This window comes from Mugil cephalus, chromosome 23 (genome assembly GCF_022458985.1).
Source record: "Mugil cephalus isolate CIBA_MC_2020 chromosome 23, CIBA_Mcephalus_1.1, whole genome shotgun sequence".
Taxonomy (NCBI): domain Eukaryota; kingdom Metazoa; phylum Chordata; class Actinopteri; order Mugiliformes; family Mugilidae; genus Mugil; species Mugil cephalus.
The window spans coordinates 366,905-379,485 of record NC_061792.1 but is presented as its reverse complement, the minus strand read 5'-3'; the positions used below and the strand labels follow the sequence as shown (position 1 = coordinate 379,485).

General features: G+C 40.7%; 9 non-coding genes and 12 pseudogenes across 9 annotated transcripts; all 21 read left to right on the top strand.

The window, feature by feature from the left end:
- Window positions 1-2,049: 2,049 nt before the first annotated feature.
- LOC125002761 lies at window positions 2,050-2,168 on the top strand. The gene has a single exon (XR_007111824.1). It is a non-coding gene; the product is annotated as a 5S ribosomal RNA (ribosomal RNA).
- A 313-nt stretch (window positions 2,169-2,481) lies between these two features.
- On the top strand, window positions 2,482-2,593 carry LOC125002201 (annotated as a pseudogene).
- A 101-nt stretch (window positions 2,594-2,694) lies between these two features.
- Window positions 2,695-2,802, top strand: LOC125002712 (annotated as a pseudogene).
- A 101-nt stretch (window positions 2,803-2,903) lies between these two features.
- On the top strand, window positions 2,904-3,022 carry LOC125003039. Its single transcript, XR_007111908.1, has one exon. It is a non-coding gene; the product is annotated as a 5S ribosomal RNA (ribosomal RNA).
- Window positions 3,023-3,123: 101 nt separating this feature from the next.
- Window positions 3,124-3,242, top strand: LOC125002165. The gene has a single exon (XR_007111757.1). It is a non-coding gene; the product is annotated as a 5S ribosomal RNA (ribosomal RNA).
- A 2,471-nt stretch (window positions 3,243-5,713) lies between these two features.
- On the top strand, window positions 5,714-5,832 carry LOC125001916. The gene has a single exon (XR_007111733.1). It is a non-coding gene; the product is annotated as a 5S ribosomal RNA (ribosomal RNA).
- Window positions 5,833-5,933: 101 nt separating this feature from the next.
- LOC125002279 lies at window positions 5,934-6,042 on the top strand (annotated as a pseudogene).
- A 101-nt stretch (window positions 6,043-6,143) lies between these two features.
- On the top strand, window positions 6,144-6,252 carry LOC125002217 (annotated as a pseudogene).
- A 101-nt stretch (window positions 6,253-6,353) lies between these two features.
- LOC125001789 lies at window positions 6,354-6,472 on the top strand. The gene has a single exon (XR_007111721.1). It is a non-coding gene; the product is annotated as a 5S ribosomal RNA (ribosomal RNA).
- Window positions 6,473-6,574: 102 nt separating this feature from the next.
- On the top strand, window positions 6,575-6,693 carry LOC125003193. Its single transcript, XR_007112058.1, has one exon. It is a non-coding gene; the product is annotated as a 5S ribosomal RNA (ribosomal RNA).
- A 101-nt stretch (window positions 6,694-6,794) lies between these two features.
- Window positions 6,795-6,912, top strand: LOC125002644 (annotated as a pseudogene).
- Window positions 6,913-7,013: 101 nt separating this feature from the next.
- On the top strand, window positions 7,014-7,122 carry LOC125001827 (annotated as a pseudogene).
- A 101-nt stretch (window positions 7,123-7,223) lies between these two features.
- On the top strand, window positions 7,224-7,342 carry LOC125001557 (annotated as a pseudogene).
- A 101-nt stretch (window positions 7,343-7,443) lies between these two features.
- Window positions 7,444-7,562, top strand: LOC125002698. Its single transcript, XR_007111813.1, has one exon. It is a non-coding gene; the product is annotated as a 5S ribosomal RNA (ribosomal RNA).
- A 2,337-nt stretch (window positions 7,563-9,899) lies between these two features.
- Window positions 9,900-10,018, top strand: LOC125001551. Its single transcript, XR_007111699.1, has one exon. It is a non-coding gene; the product is annotated as a 5S ribosomal RNA (ribosomal RNA).
- Window positions 10,019-10,119: 101 nt separating this feature from the next.
- Window positions 10,120-10,238, top strand: LOC125003004. Its single transcript, XR_007111873.1, has one exon. It is a non-coding gene; the product is annotated as a 5S ribosomal RNA (ribosomal RNA).
- Window positions 10,239-10,339: 101 nt separating this feature from the next.
- Window positions 10,340-10,448, top strand: LOC125002771 (annotated as a pseudogene).
- A 101-nt stretch (window positions 10,449-10,549) lies between these two features.
- LOC125002528 lies at window positions 10,550-10,669 on the top strand (annotated as a pseudogene).
- Window positions 10,670-10,770: 101 nt separating this feature from the next.
- Window positions 10,771-10,881, top strand: LOC125002422 (annotated as a pseudogene).
- A 101-nt stretch (window positions 10,882-10,982) lies between these two features.
- LOC125001860 lies at window positions 10,983-11,101 on the top strand (annotated as a pseudogene).
- Window positions 11,102-11,203: 102 nt separating this feature from the next.
- Window positions 11,204-11,322, top strand: LOC125001612 (annotated as a pseudogene).
- The last annotated feature ends 1,259 nt before the right edge of the window (window positions 11,323-12,581 follow it).

Below are 12,581 nucleotides of genomic sequence, written 5' to 3'. Positions count from 1 at the left end.
CATGCTCCCATAACTGTGTGTAAAGGTTTGTTTAAGCCTCATCCACATTGTTAATCAATATGTTTGTGTCACGTGTTAGTTTAATCATGTGCGGCTGATTCTTTATCGTATTTCCTTCTGAGGTACATAATGGTCTAGCTGGAAGCTATTATACAGCGCTACTTGTGGCTTTACTACACAATGATGTAAGTATTATGTAAATGATTTCTTTTTTGCGTTTCTTTCGGGCAATACAGCAAACCCAACGTCTGAGGTGGTAGCCGACGTGTGCTGTCGAGATTTGTCATTAGAAATATTGACAAGTGGTTTCCTAACATTGCTTGTATTTTGCATCAATTTCCTGTTGTCCACAATTTGAACTGACGCCGAAATAAAAACGAGGCCAGTGGAGATAACGTGGTCGTTAGCATACGGTGGAGTGGGGAGCTAACTACGGGGCTAAGTTAACGTGCTAACGGCCAATTTCAATGTGTCAGAATGTGTCTGTATGTATGTTAGTATTTTATTTTTATTTAACCTTTGTTTACTAGGCAAGCAATTAAGAACAGTTTTACCGGCTGTAGTTGTGTTGTCATTTTTTATTGCTGTAAGTTTTCTGTTTGTCTTGGAACAGGCTAACCGGTTTAGCACGTTGTGATGCTGCCGACTGGCACAGCGTTAAATAGTTGTACAACTACAACTATAGCCGAAGAGTCAACCTTAACATATTTGAGTGATTATGGTCTAATGCTGGACTTTTTATGAGACATGTATAAAAGAGTGATCTATGAAAATAAATAGACCCCAGTTTGTTGTCATTAGATGTACTGAATCACTTGAATCTTGAATTAGAGGTAAGGCAGGACTATTTTACGTTATTCCCTGTGGAGAAATGAAGGTTTTACAGACAATGCAAAATGATAAAACAAACCAAAACCAAAGGAGAGAAACTATATAAAAATAAATATGTTAAAGGTACAAAAATAATTACATCTACTACTATTTATTACTAATACTGATACAGTTGGTAGAAGAGTGGTAGTGGTGATTTTGGTTGCTCATGCCAAAATTGACGACATATATTATCATATCAATAGTACCATTGGACGGCAGTCAGTGTTATAGATCTCACTATGTGACACTCAAGATTGAAAGGTGTTAATGAAAACTTTGATCGAGGAACCTCAATGAAAACACAACCAGAGTGGAGAAAAGAAAATGATCACAGAAAACAGAAGAAATTTGGAAAATCTTTCCCACACTCTCTCTTCCTATCGCACTCCTCACAAAATTTACATAGAATGTGCCATAGAATGTTTTCCTTCATGATGTCATAGAATTCTGTCCTTTCATCAAATCTTTTCCTTTGGCCATGATGGCATAGAATCTTTGCCTTTGATCTTACTGAAAGTTTGTTTTATACAAGCCTCTGTGGATCTGTACATTCTTTAGTGCTTCTCAGAGTTACAAATTGACTGCAAGCAAGACAAGGAACACACTTGAATAGAGCATGGTTCATTGATTTTCGTCCAAAGTTTTACAAAACATTTCCCGAATAACAAGCATCAATGGCAACCAACAAAACAGCAAAAGAGCTGAATATCTCAGTAGGGAGCAGTCTGGGAAATTGCCTGAAAGTGCAATCTTTCCTCAGAGAGGGCGGCTTTGAATTTGTTACCAAATGCTGTAAAAAACATTTAGAAAGTCTGCGTCAAAGTCAAAAAGAGCCGTCCGGCAATTTTCAGACGGGCAAAAGTTGAAAATGATATGCTGAAATTGACATGCTGAAACAGCTGCGACGTCCGCATAGGTGATGATGATTGGCTAAGGTGCAGTAGGCCTTTCACGATAAGCCATTATCAGGCAGTGTTCAGTTTAAACACAAATCACACCCAAACCCTGGTTGGACCGGGTCACCTTGTTTTTCTCTCTGATTCATATCTACCTGTTACATTCTGACTCTACTTCCTGGCAGACTGTATCATTGTAGAAGCTTCAGCTCAAAAACAAAAATACATGCAATGATGATTTTGACCACTTGTATATACTGCGTTTGTGAAAGTTAAAGTTGCTTACGGCCATACCACCCTGAACACGCCTGATCTCGTTTGATCTCGGAAGCCAAGCAGTGTCGGGCCTGGTTAGTACTTGGCTGGGAGACCGCCTGGGAATACCAGGTGCTGTAAGCTTTTCATTTTCATCAGGAGACATGGTAACATTTATATCATCAAAATACATGAAATGATCATTTTGACCACTTATATATGCTGCTTTCGTGATGTTTGACAGTTCCTAAGGCCATACCAACCTGAACACGCCCGATCTCGGAAGCTAAGCACGGTCGGGCCTGGTTAGTACTTGGATGGGAAACCACCTGGGAATGCCAGTTGCTGTAAGCTTTTCATTTTCATCTGGAGGCATGGTAACATTTACATCATCAAAATACATGCAATGATGATTTTGACCACTTTTATATATACTGCGTTTGTGACAGTTACCATTGCTTACGGCCATACCACCCGCCTGATCTCATCTGATCTCGGAAGCTAAGCAGTGTAGGGCCTGGTTAGTACTTGGATAGGTGACCGCCTGGGAATACCAGGTACTGTAAGCTGTTCATTCTCATCAGGAGACATGGTAACATTTACATCATCAAAATACATGCAATGATGATTTTGACCACTTATATATACTGCTTTAGTGTCATTTGACATTGCTTACGGCCATACCAACCTGAACACTCCTGATCTCGGAAGCTAAGCAGTGTAGGGCCTGGTTAGTACTTGGATGGTAGACCGCCTGGGAATACAAGTGCTGTAAGCTTTTCATTCTCATCAGTAGACATGGTAACATTTACATCATCAAAATACATGCAATGATCATTTTGACCACTTAAATATACTGCTTTAGTGACATTTGACATTGCTTACGGCCATACCAACCTGAACACACCCGATCTTGTCTGATCTCGGAAGCGAAGCATGGTCGGGCCTGATTAGTACTTGGATGGGAGACCGCCTGGGAATACCAGGTGCTGTAAGCTTTTTATTCTCATCAGGAGACATGGTAACATTTACATCATCAAAATACATGCAATGATGATTTTGACCACTTATATATACTGCGTTTGTGACAGTTAACGTTGCTTACGGCCATACCACACTGAACACGCCCGATCTCGTCTGATCTCGGAAGCGAAGCATGGTCGGGCCTGATTAGTACTTGGATGGGAGACCGCCTGGGAATACCAGGTGCTGTAAGCTTTTCATTCTCATCAGGAGACATGGTAACATTTACATCATCAAAATACATGCAATGATGTAAGTACTTGAGATCGGGCGTGTTCAGGTTGGTATGGCGTAAGCAATGTCAAATGTCACTAAAGCAGTATATATAAGTCGTCAAAATGATCATTGCATGTATTTTGATGATGTAATGAAGGCAAAGATTCTATGCCATCATGATCAAAGGAAAACATTTCATGACATCATCATCAAAGGAAAACAATTGAGGACATCATCAAAGGAAGACATCCATGACGTCATCGCCCTGTTTCATCCATCGTTTCTTTTGTATGTGCGTGAGCATGCCGGGAACTACGTACGGATGTAACGTTACTCCATGTGAGCGCATGTAGTCGCATTTGCGTCTGTAGGTGCGCGAAAACAATATACAAAAATTAGACCAACATGCTCCCATAACTGTGTGTAAAGGTTTGTTTAAGCCTCATCCACATTGTATAATCAATATGTTTGTGTCACGTGTAGTTTAATTATGTGCGGCTGATTCTTTATCGTATTTCCCTCTGAGGTACATAATGGTCTAGCTGGAACCTATTAACAGCGCTACTTGTGGCTTTACTACACAATGATGTAAGTATTATGTAAATTAGTTCTGTTTTTGCGTTTCTTTCGGGCAATACAGCAAACCCCAACGTCTGAGGTGGTAGCCGACGTGTGCTTTCGAGATTTGTCATTAGAAATATTGACAAGTGTTTTAGTAACATTGCTTGTATTTTGCATCAGTTTGCTGTTGTCCACAATTTGAACTGACGCCAAAATAAAATGAAGCCAGTGGAGATAACGTGGTCGTTAGCATACGGTGGAGTGGGGAGCTAACTACGGGGCTAAGTTAACGTGCTAACGGCCAATTTCAATGTGTCAGAATGTGTCTGTATGTATGTTAGTATTTTATTTTTATTTAACCTTTGTTTACCTAGGCAAGCAATTAAGAACAGTTTTACCGGCTGTAGTTGTGTTGTCATTTATATTGCTGTAAGTTTTTTGTTTGTCTTGGAACAGGCTAACCGGTTTGGCACATTGTGATGCTGCGAACTGGTACAGCGTTAAATAGTTGTACAACTACAACTATAGCCGAAGAGTCAACCTTAACATATTTGATTGTTTATGCTCTAATGCTGGACTTTTTATGAGACATGTATAAAAGAGTGATCTATGAAAATAAAAAAGACCCCAGTTAGTTGTCATTAGATGTACTGAATGACTTGAATCTTGAATTAGAGATAAGGCAGGACTATTTTACGTTATTCCCGTGGAGAAATGAAGGTTTTACAGACAATGCAAAATGATAAAACAAACCAAAACCAAAGGAGAGAAACTATATAAAAGTAAATATGTTAAAGGTACAAAAATAATTACATCTACTACTATTTATTACTAATACTGATACAGTTGGTAGAAGAGTGGTAGTGGTGATTTTGGTTGCTCATGCCAAAATCTGACGACATATATTATCATATCAATAGTACCATCGGACGGCAGTGTTATAGATCTCACTATGTGACACTCAAGATTGAAAGGTGTTAATGAAAACTTTGATCAAGGAACCTAAATGAAAACACAACCAGTGTGAGAGAAAAGAAAATGATCACAGAAAACAGAAGAAATTTGGAAAATCTTTCCCACACTCTCTCTTCCTAGCGCACTCCTCACAAAATTTACATAGAATGTGCCATAGAATGTTTTCCTTCATGATGTCATAGAATTCTGTCCTTTCATCAAATCTTTCCTTTGGCCATGATGGCATAGAATCTTTGCCTTTGATCTTACTGAAAGTTTGTTTTATACAAGCCTCTGTGGATCTGTACATTCTTTAGTGCTTCTCAGAGTTACAAATTGACTGCAAGCAAGACAAGGAACACACTTGAATAGAGTATGGTTCATTGATTTTCGTCCAAAGTTTTACAAAACATTTCCCGAATAACAAGCATCAATGGCAACCAACAAAACAGCAAAAGAGCTGAATATCTCAGTAGGGAGCACTCTGGGAAATTGCCTGAAAGTGCAATCTTTCCTCAGAGAGTGCGGCTTTGAATTTGTTACCAAATGCTGCAAAAACCAACGAGAAAGTCGGCGTCAAAGTCAACAAGAGCCGTCCGGCAATTTTCAGACAGGCAAAAGTTGAAATTGATATGCTGAAATTGACATGCTGAAACAGCTGCGACGTCCGCCTAGGTGATGATGATTGGCTAAGGTGCAGTAGGCCTTTCACGATAAGCCAATCTCAGGCAGTGTTCAGTTTAAACACAAATCACACCCAAACCCTGGTTGGACCGGGTCGCCTTGTTTTTCTCTCTGATTAATATCTACCTGTTACATTCTGACTCTACTTCCTGGCAGACTGTATCATTGTAGAAGCTTCAGCTCAAAAACAAAAATACATGCAATGATGATTTTGACCACTTATATATACTGCGTTTGTGAAAGTTAACGTTGCTTACGGCCATACCACCCTGAACACGCCTGATCTCGTTTGATCTCGGAAGCCAAGCAGTGTCGGGCCTGGTTAGTACTTGGATGGGAGACCGCCTGGGAATACCAGGTGCTGTAAGCTTTTCATTTTCATCAGGAGACATGGTAACATTTACATCATCAAAATACATGCAATGATGATTTTGACCACTTATATATAGTGCGTTTGTGACAGTTAAAGTTGCTTACGGCCATACCAACCTGAACACGCCCGATCTCGGAAGCTAAGCACGGTCGGGCCTGGTTAGTACTTGGATGGGAAACCACCTGGGAATACCAGTTGCTGTAAGCTTTTCATTTTCATCAGGAGGCATGGTAACATTTACATCATTAAAATACATGCAATGATGATTTTGACCACTTATATATAGTGCGTTTGTGTCAGTTAAAGTTGCTTACGGCCATACCACCCTGAACATGCCTGATCTCGGAAGCTATGCAGCGTCGGGCCTGGTTAGTACTTGGATGGGAGACCGCCTGGGAATACCAGGTGCTGTAAGCTTTTCATTCTCATCAGGAGACTTGGTAACATTTACATCATCAAAATACATGCAATGATGATTTTGACCACTTATATATAGTGCTTTAGTGACATTTGACATTGCTTACGGCCATACCAACATGAACACTCCCGATCTCGTCTGATCTCGGAAGCAAAGCACGGTCGGGCCTGGTTAGTACTTGGATGGGAGACCGCCTGGGAATACCAGGTGCTGTAAGCTTTTCATTTTCATCAGGGGGACATGGTAACATTTACATCATCAAAATACATGCAATCATTATTTTGACCACTTATATATACTGCGTTTGTGACATTTACCATTGCTTACGGCCATACCAACCTGAACACTCCCGATCTCGTCAGATCTCGGAAGCTAAGCACGGTCGGGCCTGGTTAGTACTTGGATGGGAGACCGCCTGGGAATACCAGGTGCTGTAAGCTTTTCATTTTCATCAGGAGACATGGTAACATTTACATCATCAAAATACATGCAATCATTATTTTGACCACTTATATATACTGCTTTAGTGACATTTGACATTGCTTACGGCCATACCAACCTGACACGCCCGATATCGTCTGATCTCGGAAGCTATGCAGCGTCGGGCCTGGTTAGTACTTGGATGGGAGACCGACTGGGAATACTAGTTGCTGTAAGCCTTTCATTTTCATCAGGAGACATGGTAACATTTACATCATCAAAATACATGCAATGATGATTTTGACCACTTATATATACTGCGTTTGTGACAGTCACCATTGCTTACGGCCATACCACCCTGAACACGCCTGATCTCGGAAGCTAAGCAGTGTAGGGCCTGGTTAGTACTTGGTTGGGAGACCGCCTGAGAATACCAGGTGCTGTAAGCTTTTCATTCTCATCAGGAGACATGGTAACATTTACATCATCAATATACATGCAATGAGGATTTTTAACACTTATATATACTGCTTTAGTGACATTTGACATTGCTTACGGCCATACCAACCTGAACACGCCCGATCTCGTCTGATCTCGGAAACTAAGCACGGTCGGGCCTGGTTAGTACTTGGATGGGAGACCGTCTGGGAATACTAGTTGCTGTAAGCCTTTCATTTTCATCAGGAGAAATGGGAACATTTACATCATCAAAATACATGCAATGATGATTTTGACCACTTATATATACTGCGTTTGTGACAGTCACCATTGCTTACGGCCATACCACCCTGAACACGCCTGATCTCGTCTGATCTCGGAAGCTAAGGAGTGTCGGGCCTGGTTAGTACTTGGATGGGAGACCGCCTGGGAATACCAGGTGCTGTAAGCTTTTCATTCTCATCAGGAGACATGGTAACATTTACATCATCAAAATACATGCAATGATGTAAGTACTTGAGATCAGATGAGATCGGGCGTGTTCAGGTTGGTGTGGCCGTAAGCAATGTCAAATGTCACTAAAGCAGTATATATAAGTCGTCAAAATGATCATTGCATGTATTTTGATGATGTAATGAAGGCAAAGATTCTATGCCATCATGATCAAAGGAAAACATTTCATGACATCATCATCAAAGGAAAACAATTGAGGACATCATCAAAGGAAGACATCCCATGACGTCATCGCCCTGTTTCATCCATCGTTTCTTTTGTATGTGCGTGAGCATGCCGGGAACTACGTACGGATGTAACGTTACTCCATGTGAGCGCATGTAGTCGCATGTGCGTCTGTAGGTGCGCGAAAACAATATACAAAAATTAGACCAACATGCTCCCATAACTGTGTGTAAAGGTTTGTTTAAGCCTCATCCACATTGTATAATCAATATGTTTGTGTCACGTGTAGTTTAATTATGTGCGGCTGATTCTTTATCGTATTTCCCTCTGAGGTACATAATGGTCTAGCTGGAACCTATTAACAGCGCTACTTGTGGCTTTACTACACAATGATGTAAGTATTATGTAAATTAGTTCTGTTTTTGCGTTTCTTTCGGGCAATACAGCAAACCCCAACGTCTGAGGTGGTAGCCCGTTGTGATGCTGCCAACTGGTACAGCGTTAAATAGTTTTTACAACTACAACTATAGCCGAAGTGTCAACCTTAACATATTTGAGTGTTTATGCTCTAATGCTGGACTTTTTATGAGACATGTATAAAAGAGTGATCTATGGAAATAAAAAAGACCCCAGTTAGTTGTCATTAGATGTACTGAATCACTTGAATCTTGAATTAGAGATAAGGCAGGACTATTTTACGTTATTCCCCGTGGAGAAATGAAGGTTTAACAGACAATGCAAAATGATAAAACAAACCAAAACCAAAGGAGAGAAACTAAATAAAAGTAAATATGTTAAAGGTACAAAAATAATTACATCTACTACTATTTATTACTAATACTGATACAGTTGGTAGAAGAGTGGTAGTGGTGATTTTGGTTGCTCATGCCAAAATCTGACGACATATATTATCATATCAATAGTACCATCGGACGGCAGTGTTATAGATCTCACTATGTGACACTCAAGATTGAAAGGTGTTAATGAAAACTTTGGTCGAGGAACCTAAATGAAAACACAACCAGAGTGAGAGAAAAGAAAATGATGACAGAAAACAGAAGAAATTTGGAAAATCTTTCCCACACTCTCTCTTCCTAGCGCACTCCTCACAAAATTTACATAGAATGTGCCATAGAATGTTTTCCTTCATGATGTCATAGAATTCTGTCCTTTCATCAAATCTTTTCCTTTGGCCATGATGGCATAGAATCTTTGCCTTTGATCTTACTGAAAGTTTGTTTTATACAAGCCTCTGTGGATCTGTACATTCTTTAGTGCTTCTCACAGTTACAAATTGACTGCAAGCAAGACAAGGAACACACTTGAATAGAGCATGGTTCATTGATTTTCGTCCAAAGTTTTACAAAACATTTCCCGAATAACAAGCATCAATGGCAACCAACAAAACAGCAAAAGAGCTGAATATCTCAGTAGGGAGCACTGTGGGAAATTGCCTGAAAGTGCAATCTTTCCTCAGAGAGGGCGGCTTCGAATTTGTTACCAAATGCTGCAAAAACCAACGAGAAAGTCGGCGTCAAAGTCATCAAGAGCCGTCCGGCAATTTTCAGACAGGCAAAAGTTGAAATTGATATGCTGAAATTGACATGCTGAAACAGCTGCGACGTCCGCTAGTGATGATGATTGGCTAAGGTGCAGTAGGCCTTTCACGATAAGCCAATCTCAGGCAGTGTTCAGTTTAAACACAAATCACACCCAAACCCTGGTTGGACCGGGTCGCCTTGTTTTTCTCTCTGATTCATATATACCTGTTACATTCTGACTCTACTTCCTGGCAGACTGTATCATTGTAGAAGATTCAGCTCAAAAGCAAAAATACAAGCAATGATGATTTTGACCACTTATATATACTGCGTTTGTGACAGTTACCATTGCTTACGGCCAAACCACCCTGAACACGGCTGTTCTCGTTGATTTCGGAAGCTATGCAGTGTAGGGCCTGGTTAGTTCTTGGATCGGAGACCGCCTGGGAATACCAGGTGCTGTAAGCTTTTCATTCTCATCAGGAGACATGGTAACATTTACGTCATCAAAATACATGCAATGATCATTTTGACCACTTATATATACTGATTTAGTGACATTTGACATTGCTTACGGCCATACCAACTTGAACACGCCTGATCTCGTCTGATCTCGGAAGCTAAGCATGGTCGGGCCTGGTTAGTACTTGGATGGGAGACCGCCTGGGAATACCAGGTGCTGTAAGCTTTTCATTTTCATCAGGAGACATGGTAACATTTACATTATCAAAATACATGCAATGATGATTTTGACCACTTATATTTACTGCGTTTGGGACAGTTACCATTGCTTACGGTCATACCACCCTGAACACGCCTGATCTCGTCTGATCTCGGAAGCTAAGCACGGTCGGGCCTGGTTAGTACTTGGATGGGAGACCGCCTGGGATTACCAGGTGCTGTAAGCTTTTCATTTTCATCATTATACATGGTAACATTTACATCATCAAAATACATGAAATGATCATTTTGACCACTTATATATGCTGCTTTCGTGATGTTTGACATTGCTTACGGCCATACCACCCTGAACACGGCCGATCTCGGCAGCTAAGCACGGTCTGGCCGGGTTAGTACTTGGATGGGAAACCACCTGGGAATACCAGTTGCTGTAAGCTTTTCATTTTCATCAGGAGAAATGGTAACATTTACATCATCAAAATACATGCAATGATCATTTTGACCACTTATATATACTGCTTTAGTGACATTTGACATTGCTTACGGCCATTACTAACCTGAACACGCCCGATCTTGTCTGATCTCGGAAGCTAAGCACGGTCGGGCCTGGTTAGGACTTGGATAGGAGACCGCCTGGGAATACTAGGTGCTGTAAGCCTTTCATTTTCATCAGGAGGCATGGTAACATTTACATCATCAAAATACATGCAATGATGATTTTGACCACTTATATATACTGCGTTTGTGACAGTTACCATTGCTTACGGCCATACCACCCTGAACACGCCTGATCTCATTTGATCTCGGAAGCTAAGGGCCTGGTTAGTACTTGGATGGGAGACCGCCTGGGAATACCAGGTGCTGTAAGCTTTTCATTTTCATCAGGAGACATGGTAACATTTACATCATCAAAATACATGCAATGATGATTTTGAGCACTTATATATACTGGGTTTGTGACAGTCACCATTGCTTATGGCCATACCACCCAGAACATGCCTGATCTCGTCTGATCTCGGAAGCTAAGCAGTGTAGGGCCTGGCTAGTAGTTGGATGGGAGCCCGCCTGGGAATACCAAGTGCTGTAAGCTTTTCATTCTCATCAGGAGACATGGGAACATTTACATCATCAAAATACATGCAATGAACATTTTTGACCACTTATATATACTGCTTTAGTGACATTTGACATTGCTTACGGCCATACCAACATGAACACGCCCGATCTCGTCTGATCTCGGAAGCTAAGCACGGTCGGGCCTGGTTAGTACTTGGATCAGAGACCGCCTGGGAATACTAGGTGCTGTAAGCCTTTCATTTTCATCAGGAGACATGGTAACATTTACATCATCAAAATACATGCAATGATGATTTTGACGACTTATATATACTGCGTTTGTGACAGTTAACGTTGCTTACGGCCATACCATCATGAACACGCCTGAGTTTCAGTTTGAAAGTCTAACAGAATCTACGGACCCCACCTAGGTTTGTATAAAACAAACTTTCAATAAGATCAAAGGCAAAGATTCTATGCCATCATGATCAAAGGAAAACATTTCATGACATCATCATCAAAGGAAAACAATTGAGGACATCATCAAAGGAAGACATCACATGACGTCATCACCCTGTTTCATCCATCGTTTCTTTTGTATGTGCGTGAGCATGTACGGAACTACGTATGGATGTAACGTTACTCCATGTGTGCGCATGTAGTCGCACGTGCGTCTGTACGTGCGCGAAAACAACACACAAGAATTAGACCAACATGCTCCCATAACTGTGTGTAAAGGTTTGTTTAAGCCTCATCCACATTGTATAATCAATATGTTTGTGTCACGTGTAGTTTAATCATGTGCGGCTGATTCTTTATCGTATTTCCCTCTGAGGTACATAATGGTCTAGCTGGAACTATTAACAGCGCTACTTGTGGCTTTACTACACAATGATGTAAGTATTATAGAAATTAGTTCTTTTTTGCGTTTCTTTCGGGCAATACAGCAAACCCCAACGTCTGAGGTGGTAGGCGACGTGTGCTGTCGAGATTTGTCATTAGAAATATTGACAAGTGGTTTCCTAACATTGCTTGTATTTTGCATCAATTTGCTGTTGTCCACAATTTGAATTGACGCCAAAATAAAACGAGGCCAGTGGAGATAACGTGGTCGTTAGCATACGGGGGAGTGGGGAGCTAACTACGGGGCTAAGTTAACGTGCTAACGGCCAATTTCAATGTGTCAGAAATTTTGAAAATCTTTAACAACACTTTCTCTTCCTAGCGCACTCCTCACAAAATTTATATAGAATGTGCCATAGAATGTTTTCCTTCATGATGTCATAGAATTCTGTCCTTTGATGATTTCATCAAATCTTTTCCTTTGGCCATGATGGCATAGAATCTTTGCCTTTGATCTTACTGAAAGTTTGTTTTATACAAGCCTCTGTGGATCTGTACATTCTTTAGTGCTTCTCAGAGTTACAAATTGACTGCAAGCAAGACAACGAACACACTTGAATAGAGTATGGTTCATTGATTTTCGTCCAAAGTTTTACAAAACATTTCCGAAT